Source organism: Protopterus annectens, chromosome 9.part0 (assembly GCF_019279795.1).
Source record: "Protopterus annectens isolate FY-2018-M chromosome 9.part0, PAN1.0, whole genome shotgun sequence".
In the NCBI taxonomy this organism is placed as follows: Eukaryota; Metazoa; Chordata; order Ceratodontiformes; family Protopteridae; genus Protopterus; species Protopterus annectens.
In genome coordinates, this window is record NC_056743.1 from 839,556,729 (window position 1) to 839,576,842 (window position 20,114).

Genomic DNA, 20,114 nt, shown 5'->3' on the forward strand with positions numbered 1-20,114 from the left:
ATTCTCTTACTTGGAAGACCAGCTCCTAGTTGATTCCTGTCTGGTCTGCTAGATTTGATGTTGGCCTGGGAGTCTTTAATCAGTCTTTTCCACCTGCAAGAGAGCACACTAAATCTGAGCTGGAACCTTCCCAGTTTCTCACCTTTTGAATGCAAGCTGCAGATTGTCAGATGCCCCAAGGATGGTGTCATCCAGAAATGGATCCTGACTCTTCTGCACTTTTCCTTCATGCAAAAAGACATACAAAACAAGCCCAGAGTTATTTGACCTGTGCTCATGCCTCATTTATTGTAGAAACCTCTCCATCTTCACTCATTCAAGACAGATCTGTAACTAAGGTGATGCAAGGGGGTCAGCTGCCCTGGGTGCAGGCTGTTGGAGTGTGCAGTCAGCAGGTACCAGTCACGGTGCACCATTATGAATATGAATGTGCATATGCAGCAGCATTCCTGGGCCATGAGTACAGTACTGGCATTAATTTATAATATGGCATCATAAATGAATGCTGATACTGCATTCTTGCTTATGGCTGAAGCACAGTGTTTGTGGTTGTAACAGTAGTAAGGTGCTTGTTGTTCTACCAGGCAGCTTGATACATTTCTAGGAGTGCAAAGCATTTTTTTTCCTCTCCTTAACTTATTTATTTATTGTCATTTGTTAACCGGGTTGGTTCAGCTGAGCCAAAGGCCCATTTTCAGTGGAGACCCGAAGAGAAAGGCTCCAATTACAATTACAGACATGCCAAAAAAACAGTAAATAATACAAAGACTAAAAATTACGATAGTAATATTGACGAGAAACATTTACATAAAATGAAATCAACAAAGACAATGTATTTGTTTACAAGTTTCAAAAAATGCAATACAGTAGCGGCAGGATAATCTCTGAGTAGGAATATTTACAAGAACCTGATCGTAGATGTACTGTAAATTGGAGTGTTAGTAGAGCAATAAAGAAAGGCGGTTAAAAAGAGAGAAAAACTTAAAAGTAACCAAAAGTAGAATTTAGGAAGAAATCAGTTAGAGATTAGGTCGGAGCTTGGCAAGGGCAGGACCAGGTCTTAAGAAGGTAGTGTTTGAGTTGTAGTTTGAAATGGAACTTGTGGGGGATACTTATTTTAAGTGGAAGTGAGCTCCAGGTGTGAGCTACAGAATATTTATATAGGGACTTACCAATGTTTTTTGACTGTTTGTAAATGTCAAGAAGATGTTTGTCGGATGTACGAAGTTGATGGGGGTTATTTAGAGATGCAGTATTAGAGATGGAGGGACAGGAAGTGGGATTATAACAAATTGAGTGTTGATCTTTTTTTTTTTTTTTTTTTTTTTTTTTTGCTCCTGTGGGGGTGACATTTTGAAGAACTGCTCAAGTGCCCAAGGCACCAGATGACCTAGCTATGATTCAAGTCTCTCCTTTCCAATGCTTCTGGGAAACCCTCACTTCTTATGCCTAATCAAATGGTTCCTTCACTTCCAGTAATGACTCTTAACCCTTCCTTTCTTTCTAGGGTTGTTGAGATTATTACATTTTCCCAAAAGCCTAAATACCAGAAAAACCTAAGCATACGCAGATATGATGCTTTTCTTTGTGGGCAATATCTAGAGGGCAGGATCCCTTTACTGTCTCACTCTCTTCTCTTTTGGAGTATGTTGCCTACTTTCTCAACTGGACTCTCTTATTCTTCAGTTAAAGTTGGTTTGTTAGCTATCTCCAGTTTACATCAGGATGCGGGCTCATCTCCTCTAGCATTGTTAAAAGTTTACAAGACCTTTTTAAAAGGCATATTATTTTAAGGCCTCCTGTTAAAGATCTTGCTCCTCCTTGGGATCTTTTTTTTATGCTAAAGAATCTGACTTCTTGAATGAGCAGCATGCAAATTAAATTTGTTTTCGTGAAAAACATTCTTCCACGTTGCAGATACTTTGGCCAGGTTAATTTCTGAATTTTAGGGGGTCTATATTACTTCATCAAAGTTTTATTCCTGCGAATACCTAATCATCGACCATCTGTGCATTGAATGTCCACAGCAGCGAACGGTTTTCATAGGGAAGGGAGTTGGTTGGCCATCATTAGAAATTTGCCCTTTTCCCCACTTTAGTGTGATCTTGGAGTTGGTATATATAAGTAGGGGGTGTGAGGGGTGCAGCCCCCCACCTTGGTGGTTTTGAAATAATGTAGTGTGTGTGACTATCACTGAGGTGGACAAGTAATTCCCTTTCTTATGAAAACCGTTTGAAAGGATGTTCAATGTAAAGGGGTCAATGATTAGGCGTTTGTGGAAATAAAACTTTGATGAAGTAATATAGACCTATTGTAGACCATCCTATATGTCACTGACCCTCTTCAAGCGCAACCCTGATGAGTGGATGGGTAACTACAAATTTGTCCTAGGGGTTCCAGTTGTGTCCCTCATTGACAGGGGTGACAGGTGCTGAATAGGGTTTCTTTTTTGGGGATAGGCTCTTGGCTAGGCTTGTAAGGCCCCCAGAGCCATTACCCTAGTAATCTTCTATGATCCTGTGATCCTATCTGTAGATCCTAGTCCAAAAATGAACCAGGAAATTTTATTAAACATGCTTGCACCTCAGCAGAGTCTTCATAGGAGTTACAAATTAAGATTAAAATGATTTACAGTGAAATAACAGTAAATAAAAGAAGCTGCAGTGAGAAAACAAAAGTAGTTAGACTGTTAATCTGAGTAACATTTCCAGTTGCATTCCATGTTAACATTTCTTGGTTGATTTTTGTATTTTAAAACATAACAGATTATATAAAAAGCAGTAGATGTTTCAGATTTTCCTACCCATTTTAACAATTTCTGCTTCCATCTCAGACCCATAAAGAAACCGGATAGCCCTGTTGCTTCACATTTTCTTTCTTGTCATTCTAGTAATTGCAAGGATGCATAAGCTTGAGTCTGTATATTTGCGCACACATAAATAGGGACTAATGATGAACCCCCAAATTGTTAATGTGTGATAGCTAGTTGTTGTCACTAAAGATGAATGTTACACTGACCCAGATATTTCTGTTAAGGAGTTAAGCCCTCTCAAGGAAACATAAATTCTGTGTCTGTGCATATGGTTTGTAGTATGTGTTATAATGAAAGCATAAATTGTACTGCAGTTAATTCAGCTGCAGATCTAAGTAGCCAAAACATTTTATGCATATTGAATAACTGATCTAATTTGGGAAGGACTTTTACTGGGATGTTACCCACTAAGCTTAGTCATTAATCCACCTATTTTGCATGGAGTTGAAGGTCCTGCTATGTAAATGCAGCTCTTGTCTCATGCTGCGTCTCTGCTGTTTTAAAACTGTTAATTAATTTGATTTTGCTTTCTGTATGAAAATAATTTTGATGATCATATTGAATAATTTCCATGTGTCAAGTGCATTAATAGTTTACTGTTTTATTATTTTTGATTTCCATGAAAGTCTTACTGAGCTGAAGACCACTGTCAGAGGAGACAAGAAGAGAAAAACTTCAGCAGTGCATTGTAAAACAGTAAGTAATCTGCACTGTGCAGAGTGATTATACCTAATGCACATAATATATAGATGTAAGTATAACCTCATAGATATATATGTTTGTGCACTATATACATAGGACAACAGCATTAACAGAGAATAATTTCTGCTGTACTTTTATTTTGTACACAGTTTGCATGTTGCCTATTTTGAGCAGCAAGTCATTCTCTCAAGTAACTCTTTTCTTGTCCTTTCTCTATTATACAATCTGTACTTTAAATTCATATTTTTTTCTTTTACATACTTTACCAAAATCATTCCTTTTGCCACAATGTCTTCAGTCTTGTGGCAGTATTTATAACTGCTGTACACAGATCAAGAAGAGCTATTTGTGATAAAAAAAAAAAAAAAAAAAAAAAGAACACAGCGCTACACTATTCATAAAAGTCATGGTACATCAGTGTGAATGTGCATACTCAGCTGCATTCCTGGAAAAGTCCTGTTATGGAGTATCTATGCAGGTGAAGCATCACAACAACATTGTTATTCATAAATATGTGATTTGCTGAATACTTTGTGTTGGGGAAGTAAACGGTTATGTTTGAACTAGAGAAGACTAACCACAACAAAACTAGAAGGGACTTCCTGGATGGCCATTCAAAAGTGATGTTAACATTTGCAAATCATCATACACAGCTGCATTATACTGTATGTAAATATATTGTCGGGTCTATATTAGAAGACCGAAGACACATTCTTTCAGATGTGTCTTGGTTGAACTTAAAAGGCTGAAAACGCAAAATATCGAAGCGGCTGTTAAGCAAATTCTTTCCCTGGGAAAATATTTGCTTGGCCGGTTCGGTACTTTGCTGTTTTCGGCAGTGTAGTGCGGTCTCAGAGTTGGTATATTTAAGTAGGCGGGGGTGCAACCCCCCACTTAATGTAATGTTTGAGATTGATTTTTATTTATTTATTTTTTGTTGGAACAATGATTTGTTTCCCTTGGAAAAAAATCGCTGTTCTGACACTTCGACATTGTAAGCTTTTGCTTACATAGGGTCACCGTTCGCTTTTTTAAGCATTCGGTGATTTAATATAGACCCATATTGTCATATTGGAGTCCCCGTGGACATCCTGCCTCTCACATAAAACTTACAGAGGGAGCAACACTGTGAGTTGACCCCCCATACAGTGACGTAGCAGTGCTTCTGCTAGGGAGCCACTAAGTGTTATGGGTCTCTTCATTAAAATAAAATGCGAGTGACTCTGGCACATACATGGCAGATGTGTAAATGTTCACGAATTGCCATTTTGCTTATCTGCAGAGTGGAGACGTCTTTGTCTGGTGCCACCATTCTCATGTGCCGTGCTCTCCAAGTGTGCAGTATGCTTAGGAGCAGCTAAAACACATGCATTTAAGAATATTTAGGGTGTCATCATAGAGCTGCTAACAGTGGTTTGTAACTCCATCTTATAATAGTACCTTAACTCTTTTCCATCAGGGTACAAATTCTGGTTTACTTTTGTGTGTGTATAGGTATTGCTATATTTTTGCAATAAGTCATGATTAATAATGTGTACCTAATTTCATGGGTAATCTATAAGCACTTAAACCAATCAGTAGATGTTTGACAACAAAACAGGCTAAACAGCACATAAGTAATGATCCCATTATACCCAGGATACCGTAGACAAGATTGTCAGTAAATAACAGACAACTAAGAAAATGTCATTATATCACATCTCAGTGACTGGAAAACATAATACAGTATCAGAGTTGTATTCTTTAAGAAATGCTCAGAATAGGCACTAAGTATATTTAAATGCAGTAACTACAGACAGAACAGCATGTATTCTAAGCTTCATGTTCACAAAACTGCTCAGGATGTGGATGTGGAGAAGAGCTCAGAGCACTGTGCTCATCTTTGCTAAATTGCATGAAGTAGCTTCTCCCTTGCATTACTTCATTAGATAATTAGAAATTGAAACACTGTATACACCATCTGTATAGGAGCTTCTTCTTCTTGAGGTGGAACTGCTACAAATGTGATACAACACCTAGGTAAGGCAGTTATGTTACCAAAGAGATCCATTACATTAGTAATAAAATGATATTGCAGTATTCCCAGAACAGAATAGATACAGTTACTGTAAATTCAACTAAAAATTTTTGAAAAATATTTTTTATATTCCTACAAAGTGCTGAAAGATTTACTGGAAATTAAATGTGCCTTAAAGTTATAAGTAACCACTACTAAAATTTTCCAGCTTTTAGAAATAATTTTGATAGCAAAGACAAAACAGCTGGCGAAATAAACAAATTTTTAAAGGACTCCTACCGGCTTCTTCTGGTGCTAAAACTTTCTCTAAGTCAGCTTCTATGGAAGCGAAAAAGAGGTCTCCCTTCCAAAGTCCCCATAGGGCTTCCTCTGAGCCGTTGGAGAAGATATAGAAAAATTCAGATCTGACTTCTTTTGATCCTAAGTCTGAAAGCCTTCCTTCAGATCCTATACAGTACTCTAATCTGGCAGTGTCTGCTTCAGTGATGATCTCTCCACTCCCCTCTACTTCCTCGTCGAATCCCAAGCCATCGGATCCGAGAGCGAGTTCTTCTGACAAGAGCTTTACTCTGGAATATACAGTAAAGCCTGTGTCTCCCTCCTTGCCAGTTCAGCTCTTCCAAACACTGAAGAAACATTCCAGGGCCTCTTCCGCAGCATCTTCCAGGAGTTTGTCAGAGGCAGTTGTTGATAGGATGATGCGAAAATTAATAAGGGATCAGATCCAGATGGGGATCCTGCCAGCTCCTTCCCCTCCTGGATCTGTGAGTGCACCTAAAAAGTCCATACTGTCTCCCTTTCCGAGCTGATCCATGGTTTCGGAGTCCTAGGATCCAAGACCCCAGAGAGGTTCAGCGTTGGGTCCGAGGAAAATTTCTTCCTTGACTCTGACAGTTTCCCTGACTGGTTCTGCTCCAATGCCTTCAGATCAGAGTGGGTCTCAGAGCTGAGATGTCGGTGCTGGATCCGATGGGTTGGGCTCAATTCTGATTTTTTCGGATCCATCCCTCTCCATTGGAGCTTCATCCCTGGACAGCTTTGATCCAATTCTCCCCTTGAGGCTTGGATGCAGGGGTGCCCCTGACTTACCTTCTTTGAAGGCATCAGGTCCAAGGAGAGAAGAAAAGGTTTTCCCTGGTTCTTCTGATTTCAAGGTGGTAGAATGGGCTTTTTCTCTCCACAGAGAACTGTCATCTCTTCTCTCGGATCCTGCCCCTTTCCCCTGTTTGGGTTCGAGCTCTGAGCCCCTCAGACCTATTCCACAGGGACAGCCAGTTCCAGGAGGTCTCCAGTCACTTCCTCTAGAGGAATTTCCCCCTCTCTTCCAACACCACACCCGAACATCCCACTGTGGAGATCCCTTGGAAGAGGATGTGTAAGAGGAGATGCATTGACTCCTTGATGGAGTCTGTCACTGAAGGCACAGATTTTGATGAGGGAGAGGAATCCCCAGATCACCACCTGATGACATCTCCTTTGGAGATATTCTCAAGATCCCAAAACAGAAAGGTGGTTGGTCTTCCCAGTATCTGTCTTCTGTAGAGTCATTGTTTCTGGAGGTTTTCGTTTCTGAAGCATCTATGTTATGGGTGACCCCCCCCCAATGGATGAACTGATTGATTTGGTTTCCCATCAGGCATGGAAGGAACTGGACACTGTCAAACCCATCCCCAAGCACCCGGACAAATTTTTGCCCCCCCCCCTTCTGATGGACCCCACTCGAGCAAAGGTGTCCCAGTTGATGCTGTGGTGGTGGCGGCAGCCATCAAGAAAGAGCTGGCAGAGCTGTTCTGTTCATCCGCTGAACAGAGAGTCCAGACCATTGGACAGATATGGAAAGCAAGTTTTCACTTCAGCTACCTTTGCCCTGAGGTCTCTAAATTATTTGGCACATTTTACTAGACTGCAGAGAGATTTGATGAAGGAATGATCAAATACTCTCGGAGTCCATGTCTGCTGATGATTTCAAAAATTTCCTCTCAGCTGGCCGCTCTGCTGTCCATTTCAGATGCTTCGATGAGATTGTTCTCCCATACAGCCGAAGGTACCTCACGAGCAGCCGGTTTAGGGATAGCCATAAGGAGATATGCCTGGATGTGGCTATGTGATTTTATAGAACCCTTTAAAACGTGCTTTATTAATGCCCCATTTGATGGCATTTCCTTATTTGGGCCATCAGTCAAAGACACGCTTACCCACAGCTAACAAGAAGGCACTGTGGGAATCAAGTTTTCTACCCCTCAGTGGACCTTCTCTAGAAACCAGCAAGGTGTTAAGAAGATGTAATTCCTTAAGTCTCAGGGACTTTTCTAGGATTCACGTGGGGAGAATTCCTCCAGAGACAGAGGAGGAAGCTTTAACGATAGACATGGCCCTAGAGGCAGAGTGTACCCGCAGAACTAGGGCTTTAGAGACTCTTTTTCAGGCAGGCCCTATCAGCACCCCTGAAGCGCAGCACATTGGTTCAACTCTGGAGACAGTCAAGGGTCGATTCTCTTTGCACCTAGACACTTGGACATGTATCATAAAAGATTCTTGGGTGATAAGAATAATATCCAGAGGTTGCTACATACCATTTTCTATTCTTCCTCATCTCAAAGGAAGAAACCTCCTGACGTTCCACCCAGTCAGAGGAAGTATACAGCTCAAGAAATATAAAGCTGCTAGAGAAAAGAGTTATACAAAAGGTGCCACCTAACTAGATAGGATTCGGAACTTACTCATTCTTCTTTTTAGTGCCAAAGAAAATATGGGACCTCAGACCCATTTTGGATCTAAACAAGTTTAACCAGTATGTAAAGAAAGGGAAGTTCCAAATTGTCATGGCCCAGTCCACCCTGCTCTTTTTGCACAAGGAGGATTGGGTGTGCTCCATAGATCTCCAAGATGTGTAGTATCACATAAAAATAAGACAGGAGATCCAGGAGATAACTACGCTTTTGGCTGGAGCCAATCATTACCAATTCAGAGCTCTGCTCTTTGGACTCGTCACAGCCCCAGGGTGTTTACCAACTAACAGCTCACTTGAGGCTCAACGGATTCCAGGTGTTTCCATATGTGGATGATTGGCTTCTCACCGCCCTATCCACACATCAACTTCAAGCCAGGGACTATTTTGCTCCAGACTTGCAACATCATGGGTATCTCGATAAATCTTACAAAATCAAAATTGGTCCCAGTACAGAGCCTGGAATTCCTAAAGACTCCTTTGAATACTACAACTCAGATAGCTTCCTTACCTCACCAACACATTATGTCCTTGAGAGACAAAGTTCAAGCTATACTTTCTCAGCCTTCTCCTCCAGCAAGATTACTGCTGCAAGCTCTTGGGTCAATTGCAGCTGCCATACTCCTGGTTCCATTAGCAAGCTTTTTTATGCAAATTTCCCAATGGACCTTGGCTGTTCAGTGGTCCATTCTTTGTCAGTCTCTATCCTTTCCTATAATACTCACTCCAGTTTGCAAGCAGCAGTTGGTGGATTCAATCAAATGATCTTGTTCTGGGCAGACCCTTTGTTCTTCCACCCCTAGTTGCCACAGTGACCACAGATGCTTCCCAGCTGGGGTGGGGGGACATTTCTTGGGAAGCACAGTTCAAGGCATGTGGTTCTCTCTATAGAGACCAGTTTGCATATCAATGTTCTAGAGATAAGAGCAATTCTTCTAGCGTTGCAGGCCTTTCAAGATGCTCTCCCTCTGTGGACTATTGCATTTCAGACGGAAAACATGTCAGTAGTCTGGTATATCAACAAGCAAGGAGGAACCCAATCTTACCCCCCTGTGTAGAGAGGCCATGAGGATTTGGGAGTGGGCGATCTCATCAGACTGCTTTCTGATTGTGGCACACATCCCAGGGAAAACCAGTGTACTAGTGGACAAGCTAAGCAGATCCATTCTGATGCCTCATGAGTGGTCTCTGTATCAGTCAGTAGCGAATATGATTTTCAGGCATTGGGATGGGACCAACCTTGCTGCGACCTTTTTGCCACCCCTCTCAACAACAAATGCAGCAAGTACTTCACTCTGATCCCCCCTCAGGGGGAGTCCATGAGAGATGCCATGATCACGATTGGCCCCCAGGTCTCCTTTATGCCTACCCTCCTCTTCCCTTGATTCCAAAATTCTTGCAGAAAACAAACAGGATGAAGAGCCGGTCATCCTCATTGCCCCCTTTTGGCCTTGGCAAGTATGGTTCCCCTTCCTACGGTCTCACTTACAATATCCCCCATAGATACTGGAGTCTACTCAGGTTCTCCTGTCCCATCCATCAGGAATTCAGCATCCCAGTTTGCATGCCTTCAAACTAGCTATGTGGTTTCTCCACTTCCAGTAATAGACGGTCCAGACTTTTTTCCCCAGTTTGTGATATTATTTTGGCCTCCCAGAAATCTTCTACCAAAAAAGGCTACAGAAGCAAATGGCAAAGATTTCCTATTTGGGCTTCTAGCCAGAATATCGACCCTTTTCCAGCCCCAACTTCAGGCATTCTTCTTTTTCTAACAGCTCTTTTTAAAGAAGGGGCCAGTTTTTCAACAATTAAACTTCAGTTGGCAGAGATTTCAGATTTCCATTCAGGAAACAAATCTACTTCTCTGGCATTGTCCAGATTGTGTAAAGCCTTCAGGAAGGGCATTTTTCTTCTCAGATCCCCAATAAAAGACCCTTCCCCTCCTTGGGACCTTACTGTGATTCTTCAGGGATTAACTTAGAAGCCCATTGAACTGTCTGACAAATGTGATCTGAAATTTCTTTCATGGAAAACTGTCTTTTTGATATCTATAACTTCAGCAAAAAGAATTTCTGGACTTCAGGCTTTTTCAGCTAAGCCACCTTAAATTGTTTTTCAGAAAGACATGGTTTCCCTACGGAATAACCCTTCCTTTCTTCCTAAAGTGGTGTCTAAAAATAACAATCAGTCCATTAATTTACTGTTTTTCTTTCCCAGAGTTTTCTGGTAAAAGAGAATACATGCCTCATCGCCTCGATGTGCACAGACAGCTATATATTTTTTCTTCACAGCACAAAGCCGTTCAGAAAGTCAGATCAGCTTTTCATATCATTTTCCCCTAATCGCTTGGTCAGGCAGTACCTAAAGTTACTCTAGCTAAACAGATTAATGACTGCATTTCATTGGTTTATTCTCAAAACGGACTAAATTTGCCAAGACCTCCTTGAGCTCATTCAACTTGGTCCATGGCTGCTTCATCAGCCTTTTGTTCAAAGACTTCCGTTGATGACATTTGTGCTGCAGCTGCTTGGTCAAAGACTCATACTTTTGTTACTGAGGATCTGATCCAAACCCATGTGTGAAGAATGAAAATTGACAGCACAGATGCCAAATTATGGTGAGTACATAACTTATTGTGTAAGGATGGGTGGATTTTTGTGTACCCCCCAGATGTTCATCATATTGATCACTGCTGCAGCAACTTTAGCTATAGGGGTTATATCTTGCCAGGTATGTAGCAGGCAGCCAGCTTCCAAAGCTTCAGGGAACCTTCTACATGCCCAAACTGTCAGGCAGTTTGAGCTGAGCTGACTGAAAGACAAGTCTGGGTGTGAAGCCCTTGAGAGCTTTACTGCTGCCAAAGAGTAAGCTCCACTGAGGTTTTTGAGGATCAGTGGTCGGCTTGTGCTGTTCCTTTTCTAGGCTGACAAGTTTCCTTTGGGGAAAAATAACTTCCATTTTCTTTTTTGCAATGCTGTTTATCACTTTTCTTATCAGAAAATTGATTTTAAATCTATAAATGTTGTGTTTTTACAGACCGTCATGGGACTGTAACATACTTTTAAAGAGAGCACTTGTTCTTGTCAGTTTAAAAGTGATGTAAAATAACTGAAAACTTTTTTTCCCAAAATATTTTCTATTTCCTCATCCACTTTTGGCGAAAAGCAGAATGAACTGTCTCAACAAAATACAAGTAAACAGACATTTAAGAAAAAAGTGGCAGGGGTGGGCTCTAAAAAAAAGTGTTGAACCTGTCAAAACCAAGGATAATCCAACAGGTCTGAATGACTGTTCAAGACAGTACAGTTGTGTAAAATCATATCATAACAGTAGATGTCCTTGCCTTCTCTGCTGCAGTATTCTTAACAGATGGGGATTCCCGGCCATGGAACCCCAACGTCTGGCCAGTCTACCAAAGCCTACCGCTTCTTTAAGGTAGCCAAATGTCACCCAAACGTGCCTTGCGTAGTGTGGGGCATAAAGGTGACGTTCAGGCATACCATCTACAGAACTGATTGCTTGAAAAGAAACACCAGGCCAAGGAACCCAGGAGGTAACCTGTACATCCAGAAAGGCAAAGGACTAGGGGAATGTAGGGAGGGAGCATATACTGCAGCAGTGAAGGCAAGGACATCTACCCTTATGGTAAGATTTTACACTGTACTATGTTCTTATATGCACTGCTGCAGTATTCTTAACAGATGGGAGAGTGCCTAAGCTCAAGAGGAAACTTGGGAGGAGGAAGGAGCAGACGAGTCCCCTAAAAAGCAGTGAAGAATGGCACTAGCAAAACCAGCCCTAGCTCTAGAAATGCCATCAAATTTGTAGTGCTTGGTAAAGGTATGCACAGAAGTCCAGGTAGCAGTTTCAAGAATAGAATTAGTATCTAAGCCCTTGAAAAAAGCACCAGAAGAAGCCACAGCTCCATTAGAATGAGCCATAACTGAAGAAGGAAGGCTCTTGCCATGAAAAACGTAACAAAAGGAAATGCCCTTAGAAATCCAAGAAGAAATAGTTTGCTTGGATACAGCTAGTCCCAAAGATCTAGGATGAAAAGAGACAAAGAACTGATCAGATTTTCTGATAACCTTAATCTTATCCAAATAAACCCTGAGTTGTCTATGCACATCCAAAGTATGAAGCACCCTCGCACTGTCAGATTGCAGACATGGGAAAAAGTAGGTAAGATTAATGGACTGATTAAGAGCTAGCTCATTAACCACCTTAGGCATAAAAGAAGGATCAGTGCGCAAAGAAACCCTGTCCTCATGAAAGATCAAAAAAGGAGGACAAGCCAAAGGCTTGCAACTCAGATACGTGTCTGGCAGAAATAAGAGCTAACAAGAGAACAGTCTTCCAAGAAGAATGTTGCAAGGTAGCTGAAGCAGCAGGCTCAAAAACATCCCGAGTCAACTTCTCTAAAGCAAAATTAAGATCCCAGGGAGGAGGAGCAAGCTTCCTGGGAGGTCTAATATTAAGGAAGCCTTTAAGAAATGTTTTAACCTCAAATTTAGAGGCTAAAGGAAGAAAAGAAGGCAGATAAGCAGAGATAGATGATAATTGGGCGTTAATAGAACAATAGGCCAAACCAGCATTGAGCAACTCACACAAATAAGAGAGAATCAAAGGAAAATCCACAGTAAGTGGGTCCAGGTACCAGAGAGACACCAAACGGAAAACCTCTTCTATTTGGACAAATAGGATTTTCTAGTAGTAGGTTTCTTGGCCTCCTGCAGTACTTGCAGCATATCCTCAGAGAAAAAGTGTCTATGAGGAATCCGAATCCTATCACCCACAGTGTTAGTTGAAGTGTGGACAGGTGGTGATGGGTGAGAGATCCCTTGTCTTGTGTGAGTAGATCCACCCTGTGAGGTAACTTGTGATGATTGGCTAGTGCTGTCATGGCCAAAAGGGCGTCGCCAACAAGATTTTGGGAGTATCCTGTTGAATCCTGAACAGGGCTTTCAGAATGAGAGGAAGGGGTGGGAATGCATAAAGAAACATCCCCTTCCAAGAAAATGAGAGGGCATCCACCTTCCACACCAAAGGACCTGGGACTCTGGCACAAAGCAGAGGAAGTTGTCTGTTCAGAGGGGAGGCAAAAAGATCCACTGTCCAAAAACACATCCCTGTGAAGCATCCATTCATGGGACTGAGTTAAAGATCTGCTCAAAGTGTCTGTCACAGTGTCCTGACCGGAAGGGCTTTAAACCACCTGAAAAGTCACTTGATACTTGAAATTAAGATCCCATACCAGAAGTGCTAACCAGCAAAGAAGATAACCTCTCGTTCCTCTCTGTTTGTTGTTATACCACATCACTCGGTATTGTAAGTGAACACCTTGAGAGGCCCTGGAGAGAAAAGAGGATGAAAGTCCTGAAGAGTCAGCAGAAGAGTTCTCATCTCTTTGACATTGATGTGCTCCTGCTGATGAGGTGACCACACCTCCTGTACCTTTAGGGAGCCATATGTCACCCCCAGTCCCATGTCTGAGGCGTCCGTGAACAATTCCTGAGAGGGAAGGGAGGATGAAAAGGGATCCCTGGATTCAGAGACAACTGCTGAATCCACCAGTGAAGTTCCTGTCTGAGACAAGGAAGAAGAGGAACTACAAAGTCTAGAGGTTGTGTAGATTTGCATCTTGAAGCCATACTGAGTTCAGAAACCACAAACTTTCACATATGAAGTTTGGCCAGAGGGGGGCATCGGAATGGTGGATGCCATGAAACCCAGAGCTCCCAGAAACTCCCAGGCAGTAATGGAAGCCAGATGAAGTAGAGTATGAAAGAAAGAAATCAGAGTTAAGGCCTTTAGAGGAGGCAGGGATGTAAGTATTGGTATGGTCTTAGTCCTGCAACCCAGAAAATAGGATCCTGAGAAGGAGTCAGAGAAGACTCTGAAATTCATTGTGAACCCCAGGCTCTGAAGAAGGGAAATGACAAATTGATGATTTTGTAAAAGAATCTCTGGAGAGGATGCTCGAATCAGCAGTTCGTTTAAGTAAGGAAATATTTGGATCCCATGAAGCCTGCAAAAAGCAATCACAGGAGCAAAGTATTTGGTGAACACCCTTGGGGCAGTAGAAAGGCCAAAGGGCAAAGCAGAGAACTGGAAATGCCAGGAAGCAACAGAAAAATGCAAAAACCTCTTGAAAGAAAGATGGATCGGAATATGGAGATAAGCATCCTTGAGATCCAGTCACACAATTGAGGAAGAGAGGCAGAGTCTCAAGGAACAACATCCGAAAGGAAGACACTTTCAGAGAAGTGTTTAGATGAGAGAGGTCTAGAATAAGTCTCCAAGTGCTCTTATTTCTGGGCACTAGAAACCGTCTGAAGAATCCTTTCCTCCTGTGGGACACAGGCACCTCTTGAATAGTACCCTGAATTAAGAGCTCTTGAAGAACTTCTGGGAAAAAGGGAAGCTGTTTTTGTGGAGGCTGTAGAATGCCCATAAAAGGAGGACAGGATTTCCACACAGTGAAGCACCCCTGACAAATGATAGAACCCAAGAATCCTGAGTGATCTGAAGCCAAATAGGAAGTGAAAGGCAAAGAGAAAGAGGAATGTGGCTGGGAAGAGATGGATAGTCATATATCACCTAGTTTATCAGGAAAAGAAGGCTTCGGAATCCCTGAAAACTGAACAGCCTTAGCAGAAGGAGCCTGTTTGCCACTCTTTTACCTTTAGTCAGTTGTCCAAGAGATTGTGTCCCCAAAGGAAATTTCCTCAAAAGGAACATCAGAACTAATATATTCCTCCTCCTTCCCTGAACCATAGTCTAAAGGAGAAGGAATTTGAGTAGCGACCTCAGGAGAAACACTAGGCAGAGGCTGGACAGTGGAAGATTCTGGTTTTTCACCTTCTTCTTCATTAACGGCTGATCCTCTGGGTGGGAGATTCCTGGATGACATTAACTCCAAAGCGCACGAAAAAAGGCAAGAAAAAACAAAAACATCAATGGGGCACTTATCTGCAACTTGCTAAGATTCAGCAAACAGGTGTAGATATTAACCTCTAACACAAAAATGTATGCAGCTGGCGAAAAACGACGTAGGCAAACAGATCAACAGTAAAAACAAATGTTCAGACTGGCGGCAAAGAATTTCTGTAGATGGTACACCTGAATGTCAGCTTTATGCCCTATGCTATGCAAGGAGCATTTGGGTGACGTTTGGTGTACCTTAAAGAAACGGTCGGCTTTGGTAGATTAGCCGGACGTCAGGCTTCCATGACAGGGAATCTTCTCTGTTAAGAATACCGCAGCAGTGAATGTAAGCACATCTTGTGATCCCCTCTCACTCTTGCCCCTTTTTTTCTTCTAGAAAGTTTGAATCTTCATTTTTCCATTTGGCAACAGATAGTTTCAGACAAATGAGTTCTGAAAATCTTTCATCAAGGTTGTAGATGGCAGTGGGAGGAAATTCCTCCTTTTTCAGGGGGGTAATTTCTCATCCTCCAGATCAGAGGCTCTTAATTTCCACTGGTTCTTCATCACATGCTGTTCCAAGGAGTGATAGAATCAGTTCCTCCTTCCTAGGTGGGGAAGGGTTTTTTATTCAAGGATTTTCCTACTGCCAAATAAAGAAAATACTTGGAGACAAGTTCTGGATCTTTCTTACCTAAACTGTTTGTTGTAGTGCCCAAATTCAAAATGATGTCACTTCACAACCTGTTACATATTCTTCCTTTTACAAGTTTCCTGGTAACATTAGACTTAAAAGTTGCTTATCATCACATCCCTATTCATCTAGACTGCAGACATTTCTTAAAGCTTTGTGTGTTTGGATGACATTATTGGTTCTGTGTCTTATCCTTTAGACTATCCCTTACACCAAAAGTGTTCAGAAAGTGTCTAGCTCCAGTTGTAGTTCATTGCAGGCAACAAGTTATCCACTTTTTTCCATATTTAGATAACTTGCATATCTTTGAAGACATTTTTTCAAAGTGTCAGGAGACTATCTTGGGCGAAAAGTGTTGAACACAAACTGGGATTCCAAGAGAACATTCAGAATTCTTTCTTGACTCCTTCACAAAGGATTGTGTTCATGGAATATCAACTAGGCACTTCATTTCAAAGAGCTTTTTTTCCACAGGAAAAAAACAGATCTGTATCTAGATCTGTTTCTAAGGTTTTCCACTCACACTTCAGTCACTGCAAGGGATTACTTCAGGATTTTGGGTTCCATGGTATCTATGATTCTCATGATATCCCTGGCCAGAGTCCACATGAGAAAGAAACAGTGGTATCTGAAAGCTCTCTGGTCTCAGCACCAGTGCTCTTTATCTTGTCAAATTCCAGTACTGGGGTTTGTCAGAAGAAAACTCATTTGGTGGATACACCAAATATCCTTAAATCCAGTTCTCACTTTCACCGTCCCTGCTTCGAAACATTTAGTCATCACCAATGTCTCAGACTTTGCTTGGGGAGCAGTTTCAGAAGGGATAAAAGTGCAGGGGGTGTGGGACACCAAAGACAGATGCAAGTACATCAGATATCATAGAGATGCATGCCCTGATCAAGGCAGTCAGCTCTCTGAACCATCTTTGGTCCCCTGGATCTCTTCAAGTGATTGCAGACAACACCACAGTCATTTGGTACATCAGCAATCAAGGAGGAACCAGGCCAGTCCCCCTTTGCAGATTAGGCATGTTAGTTTGGGATATAGCTTCACAGCACATTCTCACTTTACAGGTATTCTGCATTCTGTCAGAGCAAAACTGTGTGGCAGACAAGCTGAGCAGGGCCAGCAGAGACCTTCACGAATAGAAACTAAATCAGGGGGTCTTCCAAGATTTGATCCATCTGTGAGGAGTTCCTCCAGTAGACCTCTTTGCCTCCTCTATGAACAATCAGTTGGCAAGATTCTGTCCCAGACTCATTGCAAGAAGGCCCGGAAGACAGATGCCTTTTCCCTTCTTTGGACAATAATGTTCCTTTATGCTTTTATGTCCAGGGTACATCGGAAGATTCGTAACAAATTCCCCCTAGATCATTGGGTGACTCCCTTCTAGAGCAGGCAGTGGTGGTTCTCCCTTCTTTTGGAAATGGCTAGGGACAATTACTACAAGCTTCCTCATAGACTGGTTCTTCACACAAGAACAGGATGTTTAATACCCCAACATCCGTCAGCTTCAGTTGACTGAATGGTAAGGTCTTAATTCCTTTACACCTGTTTGCTGAGAACTTGCAGCAGGTACCAGTAGAGGCAAGAAGGCTTGCTACTAGAAAATTGTATATTAGCAAATGGAAAAGATTTTCTTGTTGGTGCCAACAATATAACCAGCACCTGTTCAGGGCTAGTTGTTCTCTGGTTTTACACTGTTTGTGTGAGTAACTGTCCTGTGGTCTTTCTTTTTCCTGTGGCAGCCATTTCAACCTGTTTCAGTGATATCTCATGTCTCAAAATGTTGGTTTTGCATAAGAAGCCTCCAGGAAAACCAGTGGCTCTGCCATGGGATCTTAAATTTTGTGTTAGAGAAGATAATACTTGCTCCATTTGAACCAGCTAACCTGGCTGACTTGAGGTTCTTAACATGGAAAAACAGTTTTACTGATTGCTCTGACCTCTGCAAGGGGTCTGCTTTGAAACATCTAAAACCCATAACATCTAATTTCATAACATTGAGACCAGAACATCTAAAACCCATAACATCGAATTTCATAACATCTAACACTACAAATCACAAGAAAATAACATCCCCTCCACATATAACGACACCAAACTACCAAACACACTTTGTACTGCGTTTCTACAAGCCCCCCTGCACCCCCCATGTAGGGGGCTCCACAGCCCACACCCCCCATAAATTAAATATACCTACTCGAAGATCACACCACAGTGGAAAAAAGTTAATTTCCTAACCCCGCTGTATCAAGCCCCCTTGCAGAAACATAGTAAAAAGTGTGTTTGGTAGTTTGGTGTCATTATATGTTGTTCTGTGTGGAGGGGATGTTATTTTAACGTGATTTGTACTGTTAGATGTTATGAAACTCAATATTATGGGTTTTAGATGTTCTGGTCTCAATGTTATGAAATTGGATGTTATGGGTTTTAGATGTTTTGAAGGGGACCCCTGCAAGAGGGGTATCTGAGTTGCTTATGGTGAGTCAGCCCTCTCCCCTTTTCCTTAGGGTCAGGTTTTCTTTAAGAACTAGTTCTTCTTTTACGTCTAAAGTGATATTCAGGTTTACTTTAAACCAAACTATCCATCACTCTTTTTCTTTACTGAACCTAAAAATGAGTGAGAAAGGATAGTCCATACCGTGCATGTCCACAAACAAATTACACTCTATCTTGATAAAATCTTTTATTGTTCATTTCTTGTGAAGGTGAGAATAAGGGATAACCTATGTCAAAACAAACTTTTTCCAAATGGTTGTCTAAGGCTTTTACCTTTTGGTATAGTCACCATAATAAGTATTCTAGGTAGGGTCAAGGTGCAGTGTACCAGCACCTTGGCTTCATTTGTGGCTTTGTGGAAAGGTTTGGATTCTAGAAGTATTCTGGAAGCTGTTACTTGGTCCTCTGTACATACTTTTACAAAGCACTGAAAGTTTGATTCTTTAGGTCCAGATCAGGCCTTGCTAGGACCATTTTCCAGGAACTCCTGGACTCCTCTTTCCACTTCCCAAATGTAGTTCGCTAGGGTAGTCTACCTATATAGCTAAGGCTACTGCAGCAGTGAGCTAAGGCTACTGCAGCAGTGATCAGTATGATGAAAGTTGTACAATTGTGTAAGCACACTTACAGAACAGTAGATGTTCAAATAATTACTGCTGCAGTAGCCACTCCCTCCCTCCATTCTCCTTGTTTTTGATTATGATAGGATGCGTATATATGTGTATATTTTTACTCCTGGGTATGTCCTCTCAGGGCTCAGCCTGCGTCTCTTAGTTGCCACGAAAGCTCTGAAGGGTGTTGCGATCAAACCTTTGATGTTATGTAGTCCAGTCTCGCCTACATTCTTACCCATGTGTTCGGAGCCGAACCTCTACTCCAACTCGGCCATACTCTAGCTCGAAGTCTTCAATTGGCTCGTGGCTAAGAGGTATCCCATGCTGCAATGTGTCTATTCCCCAGATCTCGTTTGCCGCTTGTACAGCTCAGATGTGGTCTCGCTCTTGACCGTGGCTAAGTACAGTTTTTTTACTATTTCTTCAATTTAGTAGCTCCAAAAGCTATTTTCATAGCTAGTGTGTGTGTGTTTTTACTTTTAGCAGTTTAGTGAACTTATCTGGTATCCCGTTTTACCTGGTGTTTACGGGCTAGGCCCATTTCAGTTAGAGGACCTAGTCCTCCCCTGGTTTGTTCCTGTTCTTGTTCTGATTGTTTATCAGTTAATCCCCCTTGGCAGCATTATTCTTGTGGTGTGACTGTTGGTTGTACCCCTGTTGGTTTTTCCTGGGCTAGGCCCGTTTAACTTGGAGGACCTAGTCCTCCCTGTGATTACCTCGCGGTCTCTAGGCCGTTTGAGTTAGAGGCTCTAGTTTCCCGCACTTCTTGTTTCTGTGGTGAAAGTGCCCCTACCGTTTTTCCCGTGTGTGTGTGTGTGTGTGTGTGTGTGTGTGTGTGTGTGTGTGTGTGTGTGTGTGTGTTCTTGTCTCAACATGTCCAAGGAGTCTAAAGAGCACAGGCCTTCGGGCTTCAAAAAGTGTGTTAAGTGTAACAAGAAAATATCTTTGACAGATGGGCATTCTGTATGTGTGGATTGCTTGGGGGCTATTCATTTACAGGAATCCTGCTTGTTCTCTCAAGCTTTTAGGGGGGTGTGCTGCAAGAGAGGAAGAATAAGCTGATTTTGAGAGGATTGCTGAAACCGTCTTTTGAAGAGGATTTGGAGAGTTCCTCCAGT

The 20,114-nt window shown here is 42.0% G+C and overlaps 1 protein-coding gene across 1 annotated transcript in view; it reads left to right on the forward strand.

Annotated features, from left to right (window-relative positions):
* Window positions 1-3,436: 3,436 nt before the first annotated feature.
* Window positions 3,437-20,114, forward strand: part of PHF1 (PHD finger protein 1) — a 2,051,426-nt gene continuing 2,034,748 nt past the window's right edge. Inside the window, exon 1 of the mRNA XM_044083522.1 lies at window positions 3,437-3,508. The gene's annotated coding sequence lies outside the window, so the exon portion shown is untranslated. The remainder of the gene's footprint in view (window positions 3,509-20,114) is intronic.